This window comes from Chionomys nivalis, chromosome 25 (genome assembly GCF_950005125.1).
Source record: "Chionomys nivalis chromosome 25, mChiNiv1.1, whole genome shotgun sequence".
NCBI classification, from domain to species: Eukaryota; Metazoa; Chordata; class Mammalia; order Rodentia; family Cricetidae; genus Chionomys; species Chionomys nivalis.
The window spans coordinates 5,300,651-5,320,527 of record NC_080110.1 but is presented as its reverse complement, the minus strand read 5'-3'; the positions used below and the strand labels follow the sequence as shown (position 1 = coordinate 5,320,527).

The following is a 19,877-nucleotide window of genomic DNA, read 5'->3' as shown; positions in this document are numbered from 1 at the left end:
TTAGCCATCTCTTTCCTGGTGCCAGGAATTCACTTTGTTGGCTGATCATGGCTTGGGTGAACACAGTGTATAGAGCAGGGTCAAGTCTTTTTCTTAATTGCACAAAAGGCTTAAAGAATCTAAGCAAGACAGGAGGATCCTGGAGGATGCAAGATTTCAGATTTGAATGTCTATATTCTCTCCTCAGTACTTTTCTATTTCTGACATGATTACTTTATGTTATAAAATCTTGAAAACAGAGACTACTGTCAAGATTTTGTGGAGGCAAACCTAATGTCCCTGTTAGTTGCATGATTAGTAAAGTCCAGAGGGTGGATCATTGAGCTGCAATTTGGGGACATGATTAATTGGCTTGTTTGTGCTGTTTTATCCCCATGTGGAAGTCGTTTTGCTTGCTGGTGTAGTTTTTCTCTACAGTGTACCAGAGAATACCCAAATGTAAAATATAACTACACCTCCATATGGCTGCAGGCAGCCATCAAAGATGATAATAGGATTTTTTTTTTTTTAATTTCATCTGGTGCCACCAGGACACTCAGTCATTTAGTTTTACCTAGTGCTGATTGGCTCCTTTCACAACATCTTGTTGAATCACCTAGTGGAGATTTGGGGCCCTTATATAACTAAGTGCTTGCATTATTTAATTAAGCAAGGTGCTCCATGAATCAACAAAACAACTGAAGCTGAATATGGGAGAACACATTTCAATTAGTGACAGCAGGACCAGTGCCTGAGGGCACCACTTATCAGGTAGGAAATGTGACAATGCCAGAAAAAAATATGAACATTCATTTCCCATAATATTGTGTGCAGAACTAGTAGCTACTGAAGTCAGTAGTCTTCACATCTGTCCCCTGCTGACCTCTGTGTATAGTCCATCTCTTGCTGTGTGCAGACTTGGCAGATGGACAAGTTGATCTGTTTAGTATTTGTCAACATAATTTACTTGAAAAAAATGTTTTGAAGCAGGGGTGCAAAATATAAATATAATATGAAGTGCCAAACTTTCACTCAAGAGAGAACATGGCATCATTCAGTGTTATAAGGATTGTGAGATGGGATGTTTTAGAGAACTCTGAGAACCCACAGCAAAGGGAAGTGTTCTAATGGGACACAGCAATGCTTCTAAGGAAATTCAGTTGTAGAAAAGGGGAAAAAGGAAACAGGGTTCTAAGGGAAGAGAATAGCCTAGACAGTGAGTCGTGTTCCATCAAGAGTACTGTGTGAGCTAGCCTAGGAAAGTGCAATGGAAGTGGAAGGGCTCTCTGGATTTCTCAAGTAGATCTTGAGGGGCGGCAAGGTTCCTGTGGTTGGGTCATGAGGACAGAAGATGGAGGCTAGTTCTAGAACTCCTCAGAGAAGGTTGATGAACTCTAATTCTCAAAAGGAAAGAGTTTAAATGAGAGAAGAAGAAAGCTGAAGGTGGTTTGAATGAGAATGTCCCTCACAGGCTTCGGTATTTTAACACTTGGTCCCCAGTTGGCGATGCTGTTTGAGAATCTGGTGCAGCCTTGCTAGAGGAAACATGCCACTGAGAGCATGCTTGAGATTCCATTGCCTCTCCCCGCTTCCATACACTCTCTATTTCACGTTTATAGTTGAAGATGCGATCTCTCAGCTTGCTGCTCTGGCCAGCATGCCTGCTCCCTGCTGCCATGCCTCCCCACAGCAATAGATGCTCATCCTTCTGGAACCATGTGCCCAAATAAACTCTTCCTTATCCAAGTTGCTCTTTGCCATTGTGCTTTTATCACACCAACAAGAAAGTAGCAGAAAAAAATATCAGATGTATCTCAAAAGACTACCAAGGCTTTGCCTTGAGTTGGTCTACCAGTAAATTTCTTTAGTCATAAATATCAATAACTATACATGAGAGGATTCTTAGTAAAATAAAAATGATGACTGTAATTTTGATCATGTTGTTGTGATAACTGACTCTTAGTAAGCTGACATTTGAAGAATTTTTTTCTTTTGTCCTATGAGGTTAGTATTTGTGTCATCCTTATTCATAAATGTGGAGAGTTAAGCACAGAGACCTCATGGTCATTTACTCAGAGTCACAGAGCTAGTGAGTGATGGGCTCTTGATGTCACCAAAAGCATCTGGCTGCAGAAAGCATACTTTCAACCTTTTATCATATTATATAATTTTATTTTTTATATGGTACAGCCATTGTTTAAGGGCCTACATGAGTAAAAACGACTCTCTTGTCTCCCAAGAGCAGGGCAAAACAATGAGAACAATCAGACCACACGAAAGAAACTTTCAACAGACTTCTTTTCTTTAGATTTCCAAACCAACATGGTAAGGTGATTCCATCCCCAGAAAACTTGCTGTTACATTTTTAATAAGGGGGAGAGGTGGTGGTGGTTATTTTTATAAAGTTTTAAATTTGCTTACACAGTAAGTAGATTTTATTGTGGCTTTATCAAACAAAAATTTTTCTTGGTGATTCTCCTCCACCACCTTCTCAGAACTGCCTTTTTCTCTAACAGGCTATGTTGAGTATTCAACACGAACCAACATTCAGTGGCTTCTGATGGTGCATATCAGGCTTGTTGTCACCAGAACAGGGAGCATGGTGGAGTAGTTGACCCTTGTGATGATAGAGTATGAATTTAAGATGCAGTGGAACCAGCTGACTGAGACCGGTGGGGGTAAGGTGAGGGGTATAGTAACAGATGCTAGCTCACATCTGCATTTATGAGTGACTATAGAGAACATTGGATAGAATGGTCCCAGCTGCCTGAAGCTGGTGGGGGTAAGGTGTCACATGCATGATGTATGCTGAGGTTGTGGGTCTGAGAAGCAAGGCCTGATAACAATACAGTAGAAGAAGGAAAAGGGGGAGGGGGAGGAGGAGAAGAAAGAAGAGGAGAAGGCAGAGGAAGCAGAGAAGAGATGAAGAAGAGAAAGATGAAGAGAAGGAGAAGAAAGAAGAGAGAAGAGGAAGAGTAGGAGAAGAGAAAGTGAAGGAAAGGAGGAGGAGGAAGAAGAAGGAGAAGAAAAGAAAGGAAAGAAAGGAAGAAAGGAAGGAAGGAAGGAAGGAAGGAAGGAAGGAAGGGGAAGAAGAGGAGGAGAAGGAAAGGAGAAGGAGAAGAAAAATAGAGGAAGAGGAGGAAGAGGAGAAAGGGCTGAAAGAATTCAAGTCCCGCCTTGAGGTGAGAAGAAAGAGAACATGCATAACTAGAGTTCACCAGCAAATTATTTTTCCAAGCTGATTGTCCCCCAAATGGTGTGCTTCTTTGTATCTGTATCTCTGTGGTTGGGATCAAGCCTCACTTCCTTGTCATTGGCCAGACAGTAGATAGGGTCTCTGTCACTACTGTTGACTGTAGATTTATCCCAGAGCTTACACTCCATTTCAGGGAGAGTGTGGGGTCAGTTCATGGAGCATGAAGTTAGGATTGCTTGGTCAAAATATAGGAGACACTTCAAATGGAGGGTTTAAGGATCCCATAGCAAAATTATTTCCTTTAAATCTAGCACAGTGTTGACAGATGTTTCTGTCCTGCCTGTTCCTGCAACCATTCAGTTCCAAACAAACACACATAGGCTTACATTAATTATAAACTGGTTGGCCTATTAGCTCAGGCTTCTTATTAACCAACTCTTACATCCTAAATTACCCCATAATTCTTATCTGTGTTAGCCACGTGGCTTGGTACGTTATACCAATGAGGCATTCTCATCTTGCTTCCTCTGTGTCTGGGTGATGACTGCAGACTTACTTTTCTTCTTCCCAGAATTGGTGGCCCTGCCTATACTTCCTACCTGGCTACTGGTCAATCATTTTCTTATTAATTCAATGCAAGTAACAAATCTTTACAGGGCATAAAACCATTGTCCACAGCACTTCCCTCTTTTTTCAAAACAAAAACCTTTGTTTAGCTTTTTTCCTGACCATTATCCATAACAACTTGTTACCAACACTCTAAGCAATAATGAAGATCTGTAATCCAGTTTTTGGGAATGTGGGCATAGTTCTCTAGGCTATTTCCTGCTGATTGGGGGTGCTGATAATCTTATGCGGACCTAAGAAAAATTTAGGGTTATGGTCAAGTCCTGACTGGAATATTCTGTGAGACTTGATCATCTCATCCAGCAGTCTTAAGGCTGTTCTGGATGTAGAACTCAGAGGAATCTCCAACAGAGGTTCTCTGAAATGTTGGATCATCTGGGCCATCTGCTCCTATCAGAGACTTTTCAGTAGGTCTTCCTTAATTAAACCTGATTTTTCTTAACACAGAATGAATCCACAGCCTCTCATTTCCTGTGAAAACAAAAGCAAAACTTCTTCTCCAAAGTAACATATCTTTTGACTTAAATTTTGAAGCCAAGACATTTTCAAAATATATATATTGGATTGATCCAGCAGCATTTATAATCAAATGTCTTTTAGCAACTGTTGTTCCTTCTTCAGCCATCAAACAATTGAAAGACAACACAATAACATACAGTATCCAGATTCTCTGTGTATTTTCCATCTTTATGTTGCTTTATTTTAATCTCTATTTCTTTTATTTTTATTTTTAATATTTTGTTTTTGAAACAGGTGTATCTTTGGCCATCTTGGAACTCACTCTGAAGACCAAGCTGTCCTTGAACTCACAGACATCCACCTACCTCTGCCTTCCAAGTACTGAGATTAAAGGTGTGTGCTACCACACCCAACTACTCTTTTTCTTTCTTTTTTTAAGGACTTTATCCTTTTTTTTCTCTCCCAAGCCTACATATATTTTTAAACATACTATAAACTATTTAGAGGTTTTTTTCATCTGAATCTATCTTTACTGTATATCTCGCTTTTTCTGACCATGTCTTTAATTTGTTAAGCAATATGGCTAGGATTAAAGCCATGACTTTGAAGCCTGGATCCACCCCATTCCTTAGCTTTCTGGTGGAGGTACTGACAGGAGCCATGTTTATTGCCACAACTCTATGGAGTTCCAGGGTCTCTGCCACCACCAAGAAGCATGGTGTTGGCTATTCATAACCAATATTTAAGTATTGGGTTGTGAGGTCTCTTAAAAGAGCTGCAAGGATTCTGCAGCTAAAGCTGAGTATAGAAGCCTCTCTTAAATGAGATACGCTTGCCTCTACCAAATAGAGCCCACCTGAGAAAATGCTGCTACCAAGAAGCCATGTTTAACTCTCTTCTTTTGTGTCTAGAATTACTTGCCAAGTCCTCTCAGGTTTTATGTGGACATAGTTGTCCACATTGACACCATTTGTTGACTGAGGTTTCGATCCCACCTGGTCCCATGCCTCACGTTGCGTGCCAGCACAGGAATGATACATTCTGAAAGTTAACCTAAGGAACTTTGAAAGTGATTTAAAGGAAAGCTTAAGAAAAAGTTATGAGATTGAATTATCTCATAGTTTAATTGGATTTCGTTTTTTTAACACATATAGTAATGGGGCATAATTGGTGGTATTATTTTATGAAATAAGTTTTAAAATCCAGGAGTTTCTGCTTGTTTGAAATTTTGTTGTAAGTTAATTATGACAAGTGAGCATTTTAAAGATTGAAGATTCATTTCTAGTAGAACTTAAGGCTGAATAAATGTAGATGCTGCTCACTCACTGCTGAAACTTATGGCCAAAAACCAAATTCATTTTCTGCCTTAAGTGCTGAAAAAACTAACAAATTATTGGGAAATGTGTACTTGTATAAACTGTGTACAGTTTTACCTGAATTCTAAGTGATGTCTTGCCTAAAATATTCACATTGCTCTCTTTTATTTTAGATTAATTTTGTGTCTATGGGTGTTTTGCCTGCCTGCATGTATGTGTACCGCATACATATATGTGTATCGCATGCATGCCTGGTGCCTACAGAGTCTAGAAGAGTGCACCATATCATCTCATCTGGAACTGGCATTACAATGTTTGTATGTGAACCCAGGTTCTCTACAAGAGCAGCCAGTGCTCTCAACCTATGAGCCATCTCTCCAGCCCCTCACATTGGTCTTCATAACAATATGGATTCCATACTCCATACAAATAATCTAAACCCTTTCTCTAGTACATACTTCTGGTTACACTGAATCTTCCTAAACATGTGGCATTGAGAGCGTGGCATCTCCCTTCCCATCTCGTGTGTATGTGAACAGTGTGTTGATTGAATTTTTGACATGAAAAGTCCTTAGACTAACAAAATAAGCAAGCAGCAATAGTATCAACAACAAAAGCTTAGTGACCAGTGAGCCCCTTTCTCTGGATGGTGACTTAAGTGGCATTACCTGTGCCTTTCAGACCCAGTGGAGCTCTCTGCCTTTGGGGGAGCTTGCACTACTAGGTTGGTAATTGTTCTAGGAAGACTTTAAGTTCTGGAAGGTTTCATCTTGAAACTTGGGAATAATTACATCATCTATGGATAGAGAGATTTTGTGAAAGTGTCCTTCATCAAATGCTGGATGAAACAGGTAAGACAGTTATTATACTGTTGGGAGCAGTGAGACCCCAGATCCTGAATTTCTTGTAAACAACTTGTTTTCCCCTGATCTGAGTGCCTACAGCTGCTCTGAGCACAAGACCTTCAGGAATTCCTGATGGCAGGAGAGTGGTTTCTGGTGGGTTTGGCTGGGGCGTGGCTATCTCTATATAATCTGCCCCTGAACACAATAAAGGGGACATTCTTAGGGCTTAGTATTTAAAGGTCTGCGTGTCGGTCTGTCTCTGCATCTGTATTCTCAACCTCCAGCCCCCTTTCCCAAAGCTGGCAACTGGGTTCTAGCGCACAGAGCTCAGACATGGGGGCGCGGTGTGCAGCAATATACCGTTTTATCACTAGGTAACCAGAGCCCTGATGGGTGAATGGCTTGTTCCACATGGTCAGAAGAGGGGGAGATCTTCGGTTGGAGGACTCCCTGTTCAGTGCTCTTTTCATCTTTTCCTACTGAGCCATTCTAGAGGCTGGGATTGGGAGCAAAGTCAAACTGTATCCCCCTTTCCTGACTCATGGTCCATCAGAAACATGAAAGCAGCGCTTATGAGATGATGTCATTCCTTTTCAGGCAAAGCAGGGACCGTTTCCAGCAGTTCAGGGACTCACTCAACAGTCCCTAAAGTAATGGTGTAATATTTACAGGAACAGTGAGTCAGCTTCACTGCCCTGTGGATTGGCCAAAGGGATGTGCGAGGCTCCGAATGTTAATTATTTCCCGCAGTTTTCTTTGAGTACCCTTCTCTAACTGTACCACAGCACTGAGGTCTTTCTACCTTTTCATTAGGTCTCAGACTTGGCAACAGCTGTTTAGGTATGCTTAGAACATGGGTTGCCGACACTCTATGAAACCGCCATCTTTGTCTCACTAGCTGGCAGTTGGAATTGGAGCTGAGCAGCAGGAAAACTTAACGAGTTGCATCTGTGCCTTAACACCCACTTGCTGTATCTGCAGTTGGAGGGTTTCATGCTCCCCATCCTGATGATGAGTTTGTAGGGGAAGATTCAAATGTATCTCTTTAATACTAACCCTGCACTAATGAAGGATAAATGTCCTTTAAAAAACTTTTTAACGCAATCTGCTCTGATCCTATCCACCTCCATTACCTTTTTATCACCGCCTGCTACTGATGACCCCCTCTCCTTTCTGATTAGTCCCCATCCTACTTTAATGGCCTCCCTCCCTTCCTCCCTCTCTCCCTTTTTTTCCTTTCTTTGTGTGCAGGTTTTATGCTTTAACCATAGCTGATGTGTGTTCATGATTGCAATGGCCATGACATATCTAGAAGGCAGCGTTTTATAGCACATCTCCCATCTCCTAGCTCTCTTAGGTGTTTTCCCCTCTTCTGTGACGGTCTCTGGGCCTTGGAGGAGGTACTACAGATGCCCCATTTAGGGCTGAGCCCACAATACTCATTTATTCTCAGACCTATTTGACCAGCTACGACAAATGCAAACCTACTGTTAAATATCCACCTCCTCCCAAAAGCCAAGGTTATAATATTCTTTATTCATCTTTGGGCTCTGAGTACCTTTCCTTTTTTTCTTTTCTGCTGCCTAACCTTTGTCATCTGTGACATTTTCACAAGTCCCAGCTCTTTCCTGGCTTTTGTTGCAGCTCCCTGATAGTCTTCACATAGGTCATTGCTATTCTTCTATCTCACCCTTTGTTATACATTCCGTCTTCCATTTTTATAAGACTTGTTTGGAAACCTGAGCCTCTTAGAAAGTTTCCTCTGTCCTCACATTATTTTCTCTGGAAGCCAAGTCTTCTCTCTGAATCTCTCTGTGTGTCTCTGTCTCCCTCTCCCTTCCTCTCTCTGTGTATGTGTGAGAGTGTGTCAGTGTGTGTGAGTCTGTGAGTGTGTGTACCTTCAACTGTATGTTTATTGATGACGCCACTAGGCCCCACTTGTTCTAATGGATCACCAATGGATGTACAACTGAAGGCACACACACACACACACACCCCTGAGCTTCTAATGACGTTATTTATAGTCTCTGTCTTCTTAAAGATGTGGTGTTTTTAATTAGAGCCTCCGAGAACAGCATCATACTTGTCTTCCAGTCTTTCCTAATATTAAAATCCGCCTTAGTCGTTTTGTACTTCTATAACATAATACCTTCTTCTGACTAACTTTTAAATGGTAGAAGCCAATTTCTCCTGGCTCTGGAAGCTGGGAGGTCCAAGGTCAAGATGCTAGAAGATCCAGTGTCTGCTTGGTTTGCCCTCTGCTGTTGGATGGCGCCTCATGGCTGTGACCTTGGCTGGCAGAATGCAGAACAGAAGGTCTAGTTTGGCCTCCTCTAGCACACGTTTAAGTCACAGATCCTACCCACGATGAAGGTTCCTTGTCTGCTAAAGACCTCCCAAAGGCTCTGTGTCTTACAGTGTTGTATCAAGGCTTAAATTCAGCATGGATTTTGGACACAAGCACTCAGACAGGAACAGGGCTTAACTTTGTGTCTTAATTATTTTTTTCTATTTGCCATGGACCAGATCCAAGGTGACACATTTTCTCCCAGTGATCCTGCCATAGCATCCTCTTACCAGAACTGTGTTGGAACAGCTCTGCTCCTGTTCGTGATGGTGTAGTATTAATAACATGCAAACATCTGGGATAAGAATCAAATCCACACCTCCACTCTCCATCACTCTAGGCAAACGGTGAGAAGGAGCGAAGTCACGCACGCCTTGTATTTAGGACAGTGCTAGGCAGATTAGCAGTCTTTGGTGTTATATTCATTATTAACACCAACACCACAATTCTGAGAATAATATTGTTCATGCAAGACAAGGACTGACAAATCTCTACAGGAGGCCCAGCACTGTGATTTTCTAGCTCTGGCAAAGTGTTTATCAGCGTTATTAAGAAAGTATTCTTCATTCCTTTCATAGCTTCATTAAAAGCAGATTGATTAGTTTTGCTCTGTAACAATTTCTTATGGATATGATAATGTGTTTTGGTTACTTTCTCTCCCTTTACTCTCCTGACTCCTCCCCCTCTTTCTACCTGTCCCTTTTCAGATTCATGGCTTACCTAGTTTAATTAGGGTCATCTGTGTGAATATTGAATCAGAGCCTGGTGGGGTTCACCAGTGGGTACACAATGATACCCCCATCCCTGAATCTTTAACTACCATTGCTTCATATTTTTTTGAATCTAGCAGAGTAAGGGTCCTTACTGATATTTTAAAAGTACCCTGTAAGCCGGGCGGTGGTGGCGCACACCTTTAATCCCAGCACTCGGGAGGCAGAGGCAGGTGGATCTCTGGGAGTTCGAGGCCGGCCTGGTCTACAAGAGCTAGTTCCGGGGCAGGCACCAAAGCTACAGAGAAACCCTGTCTCAAAAAAACAAAAAACAAAAAAAAACAAACAAAAAAAAGTACCCTGTAAAAGTATACCTCCCCTCAAATGACAACATTTTAAAAATATGTCATCTTGGGGCTGGAGAGATGGCTCAGAGGTTAAGAGCATTGCCTGTTCTTCCAAAGGTCCTGAGTTCAATTCCCAGAAACCACATGGTGGTTCACAACCATCTGTAATGAGATCTGGTGCCCTTTTCTGACCTGTGGGCATACACACAGACAGAATATTGTATACATAATAAATAAATAAATATTTTAAAAAAATAAAATAAAAATATGTCATCTAATATCACTTGATAATTTAATATGTTTATAATGAACTTACTGTGGCTAAAAGCAATGAAAACACCAGAAATTTTCCTTCAGCCTACATTACCTCAACTCAAAACAAAAGTTCTGAAGTTCCCAAATTACATCACTACTCACACAGAAATGTATACAGTATGTACTCCAATTCTCTGTTCTCAAATTGTTATTAATTTTACATAATTTGGAGCTAAAGCACATCCTTACTTGAGCACCAGCAGGGACCATTAGATTAATGGATGGAGCACAGCAGGGACTCCCTGACCTCGGCCAAGGTGCTGAACTTTTAAATTCTAGGGCTACTTGCAAGTTGGGGCAAAAGTATCCATCTGCTAATGCATAAGAATATCCGGAAAAAAAAATAGCTGCCTTGCAGAGGTCTCTCTTGACTTTGTTCCCAATGGACTCCCAACTCTCCTTTGTTCTCTTTGCTGCACCCCAGAAGCCTTGCAACTCTTCACACATCCCTGCCATTTTTCTTTTTTTTTTTTTTTTTTTTTTTTTTTTTTTTTTTGGTTTTTCGAGACAGGGTTTCTCTGTTGTTTTGGAGCCTGTCCTGGAACTAGCTCTTGTAGACCAGGCTGGTCTTGAACTCACAGAGATCCGCCTGCCTCTGCCTCCCAAGTGCTGGGATTAAAGGCGTGCGCCACCACCGCCTGCCATTTTTCTATTGTTCTTCCATCTTCTATGCTGCTCACTCTTTCTCTGCTTCATTCCCTCCCTGATTTGCCTGCTAATGTTCACACAAACTTAACCCTCTGCCTTTTTCTCTCTTACTCCCTGTCTGACTTTTGTCTTTTAAATCAGGTTTAATAGAGTCCCTTAGGGGAAGCTTCCATACCTCCCAGACAGAATTACTCTATTGTGATGCCAGAGCTCCCTAGCTTTCTTGTTCCCTTAGCATCCTGGCCTTCTACTTCAATAGAACATCACCCCATGTCCTTGTGCATTGTATAATGTCTGTTCACTAGGACATGGAGTGGGGTCTGGGAGAGGATACCCTTGTTCACCGTTGTATAATACTTACCACAGTGCTTGCCATTGAGTGGATATTCAATAAATTACCCATAATGTGAGTGAATGAATAAATTTAACAAACATGCGCTTAGCTTTTGGTGAGAAAAACACTATGCAGATCGAGAAGAATTGTAGATGGTATTGATTTTAGTATATGACTCATCTAGATTCAAGCCTGTTAAGGGTTTAAAAATATACCTTTGTAGGGTGGTTTGGTTTTCCTTTTTTCCCCCCGTCTTTCTTTTGTTTTCATGTTGGAATCTCTGTGTAATTATATCTTGCAAAGATCAAACAGTGGCCAAGATGGTTTCAGAAAGGAAGACAAACCAAAAATAGAGATGAACGTTTGCGTCGGTGCAGGGACGAGTCAGGAGCGCGGTGCTGTTTTCGGAGGCATCGAGGCATCTTGCAACAGTGGATCGCTCTGCCTCATTTTGCCTCAGGTGGCGAAGGTGTCCCACTTTTAGACCCACTGAGGTTATCTATGCTGCATGCATATGGATGCCCAGGTCCATGCCCTCACTCCAAGTCTGTGGCGGAGATAAATAGAATGCGAACTTGTGTCGCCTGCTGTGGTACCTCATGCTAAGTTTAAAAGAATCAAAAGGCAGCTTTTGTATCTAAATTATCTGTTTCCCGTTGGAGGCAGACCCTGCTTTGGCACGCTGTTCCTGTTTCCCCGTGCCCCTGACTGTGGCGGGAGAAGCCCTTGAAAGTCCGCTCTCTGCCTGCCATTCTTGGAACTTCACTTTGGAGGACATTTCAGAGAACTTTGCCTTGTTTCTCTCCTGGTCACTTAGAGGACATTTTTATCCTCAGAGAGTCCAGACCAGAAGGTCTCATATACCAGTAGTTCCAATGCTAGAGTTAGTGTTAACATATCCAGGTAAGCACTATAAAAAGGCAGATTCCAGAACTTTGTACTCTAAGGACCTGAAATCAGTTTTTTGTTTGTTTTTTTAAGAGATATTGTGCCTATGGCTGCCTTTAGGCTCAAATCTCATCTCTCCTCTCTCCCTCCCCCCCTCCCTGTCTCTTTCTCTCTCTCTCTCTCTCTCTCTCTCTCTCTCTCTCTCTCTCTCTCTCACACACACACACACACACACACACACACAATATTTGTGCTCTCATTTTTCCAAAGGTACATTGCTTCAGCCTGCCTCTGATTGACCTCAATCAGACCGCCTCTCAATCCAACCCACCTATTATAGGCTCCTTAGCTTTTACGTAGGCCTGAGCAGGGGTTGCCTCCTCCGTGCCATGGGTAATTTCTCCTTGTCTCTTGGATTTCTCTGGAGTCTGACTGGGTAGGGTTTTCTTGCCTCATCCGGGTTCCCTTTGCATCTTCCTTTCTTGTGTTAGTTACTTTTAGGAAATTTGTGAGAAAATTTCTGGTAAAATCAGCTTAGGGAGGGAAGGTGTGCTTTGGTGTACTCTTTCAAACTACAGTCTACCATGGCCGGAAAGGAAGAGAGTAAGACAGATGGTCCTACTGTGTCTGGATGCAGAAAGAATGGAGATGAATTCATGTTCAACTCACTTTCTCCTTTTATTCGGTTGGGGACCCCAGGGCATGAGATGGTGCTGCCCACATTCAGGGTAGACATTCTGTCTTCAGTTAAACCGTTCTGGAAACACCCTCATATACACACCCAAGACGTGTGTTTCCATGGTGACCGTTAACCGCAGTCAAGCTGGCAACAAAGTTTACCCATTGCAACCCTCCTTTCCTCTCACACTTAACTGCATTGTATTGGTTTGCCTGGCCCGGGGTGGGGGGGGGTTGGATAGTTACAGATGGAGTAAGGGGCTTGTTTACTTTTTTGTCTCCCTCACTACAGTGCTCCCCAAAGGGAGACTGGTATCTCTGTCGCTTTCTGGCACATGCAGAAAGTTAAGCAAATCACAGTTAAATGAACCAATGAATAAATTAATAGTTAATAATGAAAACTAAATAACCTTCTCCTTTGAATTGAGTACCACTACAGCAGTTACCGCTGTTCTGAGCTGGAGGAAGTTTGTATCTTACGACAGACACACATTGTACTAGAAAAAAATGAACTTGAATCATTTTCAATAATTGGTGCTTTGAATATTAGGAAATCAGAAATGTGTAAGCAGATTATCTTATGTGCATCTTTTAAGCACTTTCTTTGAACACAATGGGTAATAGTCATGTGTAACAGATTCTAAAAATATGGAGGACATGTAAGGCTGAGCAACCTCCTGTCCCAGCCTCCAGACACCAGTCTCTCCACTGAGGAGGCAGTCTTTGTGTGAGCTTTACCATGGTTTCAGAGACAGATGGTAATATACGCGATGTGGCATTCTGCTCCTTGCCTTGTACTTACTATGTGTCTTGGCAAGCATCTTAGATGAAGGAATACACAAGGAACTTCTTTTTTTCTCGGCCTCTTTTACAGCTTCCAAGTCTCCTTCTCTAGGGTATATCCAATTCATTCTGTGAGTCCTTTACTGATGGTTTTGTAGGTTGCTATTTCAGATTAAAATGAGTTAGTTTCCTCATCCATGACACTTTGTACATGCTTGTGAATATGTAGGAAAATTTCCAGTGCTATATTTGCTAAGTTACTGGATACATGCCTTATCATATTGCCAACATGCAAGATATAGAGAGTAGGCTAATTAGATGTCATTGCAAACCTCCGATGCCTGATGGTCCTTGTAGGCTCTGGCCATCCAACATATACAATCTTTCAGGTTCTGCGGTGTGTAATGCAGTGTACGACTTCTCTAGGAAGACGTAAGAAGGATTTGTTTACCCCAGATATAAAGGGTACTGGCAGAACAAAGAGGAGCTCTGTCCAAGCAGGGGCATGAATGACTCAAAGGCAGCTGCATCTTTGAAAAGTCCCTCCCCAGCATGGCTGACTCACGAGCAGCTGCAGTGTCTAGCATTTCCAGACCCTGGTCAACCTTCCACTGCCTCTCACGCTAGCCTCCCCAAGGCTCTGTGCAGCAGCGTGGGAGGGAGGGCGGGTGGACTCTCAGGTGGAGAACTTGTGATTCTTCCACTCTCCCGACAGGCAACGTTAACAGTCTCATTAAATTACGTAGGCCTATCAGCTGTGTTTTCTGCTTATTTTCTTCCCAAGGTCTAGAGGTCATCACAACCTCTCTGCTCATGACGATGGTGCTTCTGTGAAGCCGGGAATAGTTACGTCCTGTTTTGTTGTGCGCATTTGTTAAAAATGAACTAAAGGTGTTTAAAGAAGACTAAAAGCTGTGTGACCATTCAGGCTGTGGCAAGTATTTGTAAACTGAACTCACAATCTAGTTCGAGAACTTTAAACAGGAGCCATAAAAATAATTGATAAAATGTAAAGGTTTTCTCCTTCAATGTTCTCTCCTAAGATCCTTGAAGAGGGACCGGTAGTGTATCATTAAGGCATTTGAACACAGAAGCGATAACAAGGTTGCAATTTGAAACACAGAATCAAAAACAAAGTTGCATGCTGACTGAAACAGTAGTTTCTACCGCCAGCTTGTGAAAACTGCTAAACAGAATTGTTCTGTTTCTTTTATGTTAAGGGATCATGTCTCAGATATGAGTAATAGAAATACATTGTACTTGAAATACCTCACAAGATGATTAACCTACACGTTAGTCCATAAACTATCAGAATGAAGCATCATGGGAACTGCAGTTTAAATATGTGGCATTCTTTCATTCTATTTTTATAATTAATAATAATATTATTATTCCCAATATATGACATCCCAACCACAGTTTCCCCTTCCTTCACTCCCTGTAGGCTCTCTCCCCAAATCTCCTCTCTCCTCCAGATCCACGCCCCTCCGTCTCCCCTCAGAAAAGAACAGGCCTCCAGGGACTTCAACTACACACAGCATAGTATGCTACAATAAGGCCAGGCACATACCATTACATCAAGGCTGAATGAGGCAACCAAGTAGGAGGAAACGGGCACCATAAATAAGCAGAAGAGTCCGTGACTGCCCCCTGCTCCCACTGCTGGGAACGCTACAAGGACACCAAGCTGCCCAGCCGTATGCAGGGGACCACGTCAGCCCCTTAGAGGCTCTCTGATCTCTGTGAGTCCCCACGAGTCCCCACCAGTTGATTCTGTGGGCCTTCTCATGGTGTGCCTGACCCCTGTGGTTCCCCCAATCCTTCCTTTCCTCCTCCACAGGACTCTCTGAGCTCCGCCTAATGGTTGGCTGTGGGGCCCAGTGGCTGCCACTATTGGTTGCTGGGTGAGGATTCCACTAGGCTCTGGTCCCAGAACACTCTACAGGCGAGACACACTCTAGGTTGAAAGTTTTGACGCGGGGTTGGTGTCCCAGTCCCTCCACTTGAGGCCTTGCCTGGTTACAGAAGATGACCAGAAGGCTCTCTGTCCCCTAGTACTAGGAGTCTTTGCTGGGGTCACTGTCATAAACTGCATGTCCTTTCCATTCCCACTCCATCCCCCAAATGCCTCCCCAGTTCCAGTCATTTCTCCCAGTATTTTCTTCCCCTCCCCAACGTTGATTCCTCCTGTTTCCAACCCACCCACAGTTCACCAGAGAGATGAAATCTATTCTAGTTTCCTTTCCCAGGGAGAGCCTTGTGTCCCTCCTTACACTGTCCTTGTTACTTAACCTCTCTGGGTCTGTGGAGAAGAGTGTGGTTATCTTCTCCTTTGCAGCTAATATTCACTTAGAAGTGAGGACATCCAGACAGAAACGAACTAAGTTTGGGCTTGTTTTTTCCACAGTATCCCAGATTTTTTGGATGTTTTATGTTAAGAGTTTTTATTTTATTTTATTTTATTTTAGATTTAACAGTTTCTTTGACCAATGAATCTACTTCTTCCATTTTGTCTTCAATGCCCGAGATTCGCTCTTTCATATCCTGTATTCTGCTGGTGATGCTTGTAAGATTGTTTTCTTGTGTTTCAGCTGTGCTGAAATATCCGGGTCTTGCTGTTGTAGAACAGCTGGGCTCTGGTGGTGCCATGTTACCCTGACTCTTACTGACTGCAGTCTTACACTGGTGTTTAGGCATCTGGGTTGGGGATAATTATAGGTCTTGGTGCTGATTTCTGGGTTTATGTTTTGTTGGATGGGTGTTTTGTTCCTTGACTTCTGTTTCCTCTTTGATCATGTGGTCTTTGTGGCCTGGATTTCTGGCAACCCACATGACCTCTCCTCTGGTAGGGAGTCTCTTCCAAGTTGGGGACTGGCCTTCTGGTGGCTATCTTGGCCTTTGGTGCAACAGGGGGTCTCTCTTGTTCTAACTGGTGTGGCCTATCTGGCTGGGTGTGGCCTACACCTGTTCCGCTGACTGGCATGGCCTACACCTGAGGAGCTGAAGTCTGCAGGGGTTGGGTATATTTTTTTTCCTTTTAATTAAGATTTCTTTGACCCAAGTACTTTTTTTCTTGTGATTGATAAAACTTAGGTAATTCAGAAATATACTTTGGAAAAGAAGGAAAATATACCTAATCTTGCCATATAAATGCAGAAATTTCTTTAGTTTTTAAAAATGGTATTTATAATTTTGCTTATTTGAAATCTTATGCTGTGTAATCTGTATGGCATCCTGATTTATTTCAACTATTATTATGATATATATTTTTAGGTCTCTAAAATTAAAAAAAACTTTTTAATGGCACTTTAATATTCTACCTTATATACGCCACAAAATTTCTGTAATCATTATCCTGCCATGGAACAGTTATGTTTTCAACTTTTAACTCATAAAATATGTCACAGTTGACAACCAGTGAATATTGGTCTTTGCATATAATGGCCTCGTTATGTAAAATGAAAGTGGAAATATCAGTTCAAAATGAATAAATACTTTAAAATTCTTAATATTCTATACAAAATGCTTCCAACAGGACTCTGCTAATTTGTACCTCTGTAATCAGCTTTTCCATTTCCCATACCAATGTGCTTTCAAACATTGTTGCTTTTCAAAACTGTGCATGTTAAAGTTTTTAATTTTATTATTAGTGAACTATAATTTCTTGAGAAAGGGTCTCACTGTATAGCTCTGTCTCTCCTGGAAGTTGCTGTGTAAAACAGGCTGGCCCTAAATGTACCGAGATCTGCTTACCTCTGCCTTCTGAATTACACTGTTTTAAAAACTGGTTATACATCTTTCCCTTCTCTTAAATATCTATCCTCTGTATGTGGTGATATTTTGTTTGTGCTTTAACAAATAAAGCTTGTCTGAAGATCAGAGTGCAGAGCTAGCCAAACTAAGTAGCCATTGAGGCCAGGCAGTGGTGGTGCACACCTTTAATCCCAGTATTCTGGAGGCAGAAGCAGATGGATCTCTGTATGTTCAAGGCTAACCTGGGCTACATGAGATTGAATCAGTCTAAAAGAGAAAAAGAGCCAGGTGGTGGTGGCTCACACCTTTAATCGCAGCACTAGGGAGGTGGCAACATGATATGATTGGGCAGAGTGAGGAATACAAGGCAGGAGGAGGCAGGACCTCAGGCATTCAGTCTGAGGACTTGCAGAGACAGGATACTGCATTCGTTCTGAGGATGTCATAGACATAAGAACCAGAGGCTGGCTGCTCTTCCTCTCTGATCGTTTAGCTTTCAACCTCCTAAATAGCTCACTCTGGATTCTTACTATTAAGACCATTTAGAAGTTGTGAAATACCTATCTTCTATTTCTAAATGAAATACACTGTTTTTGACAATTTCTGTTTCTGTATAAACTTTAGGTTTTACAATCACAGATGTTCCCCCAGGCAATTCTAGTTGTCAGCCATTTCATTTTTTCTAAATAAACGTGTTCAGGAGTGCTATTCAGATTGAACCTTATGATCTATTTTATTGCAAATTCTTCCTTTGGTTTGTGATAGGGATATTCATATGTCTACAGCGCATTTAGATACTCACCCATGGTTTTTTTTTCCATTGTACTTTTATAATTTCTGTAAAGAATTTAAAATGCAGAACTGTGGTGATGGCTTAGTACTTAGGAGTCCGGCTGTTTTTCACAGGACTTTGACTTGATTCTCGGCACCCACACGGGCAGTTCACAGCTGGCAACTCCAATCCAAGACATCTGACTCCCTCTTCTGACGTCTAGGAGCACTGCGTGCGTGTGGCGCAGAGATACACATGAAGGCAAGACATACACAGAAAATAACATTTTAGAATAAAGAAAAAGAACATAAGATTCTGTAAGCAGTAACTCTCTAACGCATCACCTGGGGCTAACTGGGAAGAGGCCAAGTAAATCAAGTGAGGGGGATGTGTGATGCCCGCAGTGGAGGAGGCTTCATCCGTTAGAAATGGACAGCAGCCTGCCTAGGGCTGGAGTGACCTGAGCTGTGAGGTGACGCTCTAGCAGGGCGACCACAAGCCCAAAGGTCTTTAATGTGAGCTCGTCTGACACCCCAGGAAGGATAAGAATACCAAGAAGGTTAAGGTGGGCAGAACTCAGTAGTGAGGAAGGGAGAGAAGAAATGAAGGTCTGGGTGAGAGTGGTCTGATTCACACTCCATTTTGAGTATTTTAGATTTGACTTCTAGTGACGGAAGTACCATCGCAGGGGTTCAAGTGCACACATGGCCTGACGTGGCTTACTTTGGAAAGGATTACTCTGGGTGCTTCAAATCAGATCAGGGACCCCAAGTGTGAGCCATCTGCCGTATGGGGTAACAGCAGCCATGTCAGTATGGATGATAGTGGGGGGAAGAAGCCTCGGGGAAGTAAGATTTGTTTCTCAGTTTCTAGTTCTTCTATTATTTGCTGAATTGTTCTAGTTTGTAGTTTATCAGTATACTGCCCCTTCACTATTGCATTAAATTATTTTCATAGGACTTTGTATCTATCTCTATCATTTATATTCCTTTTTAAATGTGTACATTTTCAACATTAATAGCAAGAGAAATATACTTAAAATGTGTATTCTATATTTATGTTATACATATTAAATCATATGTGTACCTAATATTTTATATATACATTGTATATATTAAATCAACAAAAAAAGGATATGCCTCTTGATTAGATTACACTCAGGTGGAAGAAATTCTACTGTCGATATTAAACCAAATGCATTTTAGTTCTTTGGCCTGATGTATCAGAAATCTGGAAGAGTAGTCAGGGATAATTCGGCATCTCCAGGAAGACATCAAGGGTACAGGTTTCTGTTGTTCTTAAAGTGATCAGCTTCCAATTCACAAAACTCTCGCCCTTATCCAGACATAAAGTCCTGCACTCTAAGCAGGAGTTAGGAAGAGAAGGCCAGGGGCAGGTGAAACTGTCCTGCTGGATTTGTTTGCTTGCTTGTTTTTTGGTTTTGTGGGGTTTGTTTTGGGTGGGGGGCAGTCAGGAAACATTGCTCAGGGACTTGTAGTCATCATCTGATTGCTTCTTGGCCGGAACTAGGATACATATCTGCTCTCAGTCTTCAGAGTGTCTTGGAACAGGTATGGTCTCACTTTAACTGAATGCTGCACTTTCCTGTTAAGGAAGAGAGGACTTAATTGGTCAAAGGCAAGTCTGGAACTCAAAATTAAAATAGGGTATTTCTCCTGGAAAAAAAATAGCTACAATGGATATCCAATAGAAAAATGAGTACGAGGAAGTCAAAAGAGAAAATGTACACACTCGCTAGTCAATATTATCTAAAAATCAGGAAGTCTGTGGTGTTTTAACACGTAAATTAAACCACAGCAATTTTCACATCTGTTCATTGTGTTTTTGACTTAAGTAAAAGTGACAGCCTTCAAAGTCTG

General features: G+C 41.9%; 1 protein-coding gene across 6 annotated transcripts in view; it reads left to right on the top strand.

Moving 5' to 3' along the window:
- Ano4 (anoctamin 4) overlaps window positions 1-19,877 on the top strand; it is a 308,453-nt gene that overhangs the window by 100,204 nt on the left and 188,372 nt on the right. The gene's annotated exons all lie outside the window — the stretch shown is intronic.